Source organism: Pecten maximus, chromosome 9 (assembly GCF_902652985.1).
Source record: "Pecten maximus chromosome 9, xPecMax1.1, whole genome shotgun sequence".
NCBI lineage: Eukaryota > Metazoa > Mollusca > Bivalvia > Pectinida > Pectinidae > Pecten > Pecten maximus.
In genome coordinates this window covers 38757946-38763789 of record NC_047023.1, presented here as the reverse complement: position 1 = coordinate 38763789, position 5844 = coordinate 38757946, and positions in this window count along the sequence as shown.

Here is a 5844-nt window from a genome sequence, read left to right as displayed (position 1 = left end):
GCACTCGGTTTCGTCACGTCAACAATTCCATGACGTCACGGCGACAATACATTCACGTCATGCCAACATTTCCTAACATTAATGTAACGTCAATAATATAGATACATAAGAGGGTAAACAGGGTAAGAAAAAAATAATAATTCACTCCCTGGGGATGAGACAGGGGGATATCAAACCTCAGGGTATACTACGTATACTCAAGCTGTCAGATTCAGATTCAGATCATTTTATTTCATTGTGTTTTTCAACACATCAGAGAGAAAACATTACAAAACAATACAATGTAATATAGTATGACAATACAATGTAATAGAGACACAATACAATGTAATATAGTATGACACAATACACAATTACAAAAGTAAATGTACATTACGCTTAATAGTCTCACATACACATATATGTATACGTACACTTTAGTATTAATATATATTATAAAAATGAACATAACGTCATTATGACAGTACACAATAGTTCATGTACGTTATAAATAGACTAACTTATAGTAAATTGAATAATTGAATGGCGTTCTTACGTGTGGTTTTTTTTTGTCGCTAAATAAAAAAGGAATTTTCATAGCTTACTCAATTCAGAAACATCCCCCTCTGGTTGATACATGTATTTAATAATATACGACGGACATATATTGTAAACATCCCCCTCTGGTTGATATTTAATAATATACGACGGGCATATATTGTAAACATCCCCTCTGGTTGATATTTAATAATATACGACGGGCATATATTGTAAACATCCCCCTCTGGTTGATATTTAATAATATACGACGGGCATATATTGTAAACATCCCCTCTGGTTGATATTTAATAATATACGACGGGCATATATTGTTAACATCCCCCTCTGGTTGATATTTAATAATATACGACGGGCATATATTGTAAACATCCCCCTTTGGTTGATATTTAATAATATACGACGGGCATATATTGTAAACATCCCCCTCTGGTTGATATTTAATAATAAACGACGGGCATATATTGTAAACATCCCCCTCTGGTTGATATTTAATAATATACGACGGGCATATATTGTTCCGCCTCTGGTACTCTTATACTGAATTATTTATTTTATCATTATTATCTTTTGATTCATTATAAAACTGAAAATGCCGATGTTAGTCGCCATTTGCATTTCAAAGTTAAAAGCTATGTTTATGCGTTCATAAAGTCAATTCCAGTCAAACAAATCGGCTCCCACTACAGCATGGTTATGTTGTGTAATATGACTGATCCACATGATCTTACTGTGTTCTCCGGAAACTTACATTTTATGTATGTTTTGCCGAAATTAACAACAACTTATCAAATTACATGTCAACAGCAGAACCCATGATTAGCCATATAATACAACAACTGATCAAGTTACTTCTGTTTAATAATTGCATCAGAATAGTGATTTATAGGCGTGTAAAATATCACCAGATTTGCTATTTACATGAACCGTAAATATGAGCTGAGAAAACTGCACCATTGGTTTTTTTCCCTCATGGGGCTTGTCAGTAATGCATGGAATTAAATGTTTTAAAAATCCAGATAAGGAGTTTTGAAAGTAAATAAAGTGGCCTTTACAAATGTTAAAAATATAAAGAGAGGATGGAATAGGTTGAACTTGACTCCTGAATTTAACCAACCATGTTAATTTGTTGGATAATAAATAATTTTAAGAGAAGATAAATTACGTGTACATGTATATGCATTTTAAACATGTGCCACTAATCCTTATTGTTTTGACATGACATGGAGTCCACCAGCAGAGGTTATGTGACACATTTTGAATATAATATTGTTTCAGGTAATGCACGCCGGAAACCTTCGGATGAATCATGTACAGTCACACTAGCCCTATATAATATAAAACTTTAAAGGTTCATATCGTGATCTTTCGGACATTTACATCTTTGTTCGAGGTTCGACATACAATGTATAGCAAAAAAGTAAATATCCCGATAATAAACGTAAAAAATCACCATATGAACCTTCGAAGTCTTATATTATATGACTACATGTATATGTCGGGTAATGAATATAAAACTGTATACTTATACCCTACTAGTCAGGGACGCTAGGGACCATAGCTGCCGAAATCCAGAAATCGGAAAAATCAGCCCGAGCCTAAACAAATGTTCTTTATATATTAAACAGGAAGGTAAAGGACCATTTGTGAGATAAGCCTTTAGCTTAAATACTACTACTACTACTCTCCTAATTAAATCAATTATCTTTTTTTTAAAGCATAATTACAGAAGCGTGTAATCTTGAAATGTTTTCTTATCTATATATATAGGGAGATAGTTTATCTCTAGACAGCTATCTCGTTCATATTAGATAATACGTTTTGGTATTTAATGTGCAGAGAGAGAAGGACTACAAGACTGACAGGAAATCGTAATTTCACAAACGGTTTTAAAACGTGGCACAGAACTCTGAATTAAATGCCATTTTGTCATATCAACTGATCTTTTATGACCCGGCGATTTGATCTTTTTTGTTTACAAGAGTGCATTTCAGCTGTTTACATAATGGAGGTGATGAGGTCATAAGTGCATCAAAAGATCACTTAATGTTTTATAAACATTAACACGTGGTCAGGCTTGTTTTCAGTAAACAGTGTGTTGTTGAGATGTAGCATTGTCTGTTGTATTTCCGGTTGTATGTAAATGAGGTATGTAATTCAACGCCATACCTCATCTGATATTTGATAACTAAAAGGAATGTATTTTTCGGCGTTGTTTACAACTTAGTTTCAGATTCTTTAACCCAACCCTTAGTGATTCCACAAATTTTACAAATATTTTGTCGTCGTAAAAAACAAAGATATATTCAAACCTGTTTATTTTTTTAACAGCCATGACTTGGCATGAGAAGAGACGCGTCTCTGTGAGAACCGGCGGAGAAGAACTGCAATTACAAAAGTGCTAATAGAGTTGAATTATATAGGTTAATACATTTAATGTTCATTTGATACTGAAGCGGTCATAGCATGTTTATTTGGCTTTATAAACATTATTAGTAGGTGTGTGTAGGTGATATATAGGGTAAACATCCCACAATCCTAAATATGTATTTTGTAACTCCAATGGCTTCCTTATTTAAAACGAGGTTGAAACAGACTACTTGTTTATGTGACTGTATACCGTTTATGATGTTTAATCCCATCGTCGGATACCCACGGTTGTCGGATATACCCACGGTTGTCGGATACCCACGGTTGTCGGATACCCATGGTTGTCGGATACCCATGGTTGTCGGATATACCCACGGTTGTCGGATATACCCACGGTTGTCGGACACCCATGGTTGTCGGATATATCCACGGTTGTCGGATACCCACGGTTGTCGGATACCCACGGTTGTCGGATACCCATGGTTGTCGGATATACCCACGGTTGTCGGATATACCCACGGTTGTCGGATACCCACGGTTGTCGGATACCCACGGTTGTCGGATACCCACGGTTGTCGGATACCCACGGTTGTCGGATACCCATGGTTGTCGGATATACCCACGGTTGTCGGATACCCACGGTTGTTGGATACCCACGGTTGTCGGATATACCCACGGTTATCGGATACCCACGGTTGTCGGATACCCACGGTTGTCGGATACCCACGGTTGTCGGATATACCCACGGTTGTCGGATACCCACGGTTGTCGGATACCCACGGTTGTCGGATATACCCACGGTTGTCGGATATACCCACGGTTGTCGGATATACCCACGGTTGTCGGATATACCCACGGTTGTCGGACACCCACGGTTGTCGGATATACCCACGGTTATCGGATATACCCACGGTTGTCGGATATACCCACGGTTGTCGGATATACCCACGGTTATCGGATATACCCACGGTTGTCGGATACCCACGGTTGTCGGATATACCCACGGTTGTCGGATATACCCACGGTTGTCGGATACCCACGGTTGTCGGATATACCCACGGTTGTCCGATACCCACGGTTGTCGGATATACCCATGGTTGTCGGATATACCCACGGTTGTCGGATATACCCACGGTTGTCGGATACCCACGGTTGTCGGATACCCACGGTTGTCGGATACCCACGGTTGTCGGATACCCACGGTTGTCGGATATACCCATGGTTGTCGGATACCCACGGTTGTCGGATATACCCACGGTTGTCGGATACCCACGGTTGTCGGATATACCCATGGTTGTCGGATACCCACGGTTGTCGGATATACCCACGGTTGTCTGATACCCACGGTTGTCGGATACCCACAGTTATCGGACACCCACGGTTGTCGGATACCAACGGTTGTTGGATACCCACAGTTATCGGACACCCACGGTTGTCGGATACCAACGGTTGATGGATACCCACGGTTGTCGGATATACCCACGGTTGTCGGATATACCCACGGTTGTCGGATACCCACGGTTGTCTGATACCCACGGTTGTCGGATACCAACGGTTGATGGATACCCACGGTTGTCGGATATACCCACGGTTGTCGGATATACCCACGGTTGTCGGATACCCACGGTTGTCGGATATACCCACGGTTGTCTGATACCCACGGTTGTCGGATACCCACAGTTATCGGACACCCACGGTTGTCGGATACCAACGTTTGTTGGATATACCCACGGTTGTCGGATATACCCACGGTTGTCGGATATACCCACGGTTGTCGGATACCCACGGTTGTCGGATATACCCACGGTTGTCGGATACCCACGGTTGTCGGATACCCACGGTTGTCGGATATACCCACGGTTGTCGGATACCCACGGTTGTCGGATATACCCACGGTTGTCGGATACCCACGGTTGTCGGATACCCACGGTTGTCGGATATACCCACGGTTGTCGGATACCCACGGTTGTCGGATACCCACGGTTGTCGGATATACCCACGGTTGTCGGATACCCACGGTTGTCGGATACCCACGGTTGTCGGATACCCACGGTTGTCGGATATACCCACGGTTGTCGGATATACCCTCGGTTGTCGGATATACCCACTGTTGTCTGATACCCACGGTTGTCGGATACCCACAGTTATCGGATACCCACGGTTGTCGGACACCCACGGTTGTCGGATACCCACGGTTGTCGGATATACCCACGGTTGTCGGATACCCACGGTTGTCGGATATACCCACGGTTGTCGGATTTACCCTCGGTTGTCGGATATACCCACTGTTGTCTGATACCCACAGTTATCGGATACCCACGGTTGTCGGATACCCACGGTTGTCGGATACCCACGGTTGTCGGATATACCCACGGTTGTCGGATACCCACGGTTGTCGGATATACCCACGGTTGTCGGATATACCCACGGTTGTCGGATACCCACGGTTGTCGGATACCCACGGTTGTCGGATACCCACGATTGTCGGATACCCACGGTTGTCGGATACCCACGGTTGTCGGATACCCACGGTTGTCGGATACCCACGGTTGTCGGATATACCCACGGTTATCGGATACCCATGGTTGTCGGATATACCCACGGTTGTCGGATACCCACGGTTGTCGGATACCCACGGTTGTCGGATATACCCACGGTTGTCGGATATACCCACGGATGTCGGATACCCACGGTTGTCGGATATACCCACTGTTGTCTGATACCCACGGTTGTCGGATACCCACGGTTGTCGGACACCCACGGTTGTCGGATACCCACGGTTGTCGGATATACCCACGGTTGTCGGATACCCACGGTTGTCGGATATACCCACGGTTGTCGGATTTACCCTCGGTTGTCGGATATACCCACTGTTGTCTGATACCCACAGTTATCGGATACCCACGGTTGTCGGATACCCACGGTTGTCGGATACCC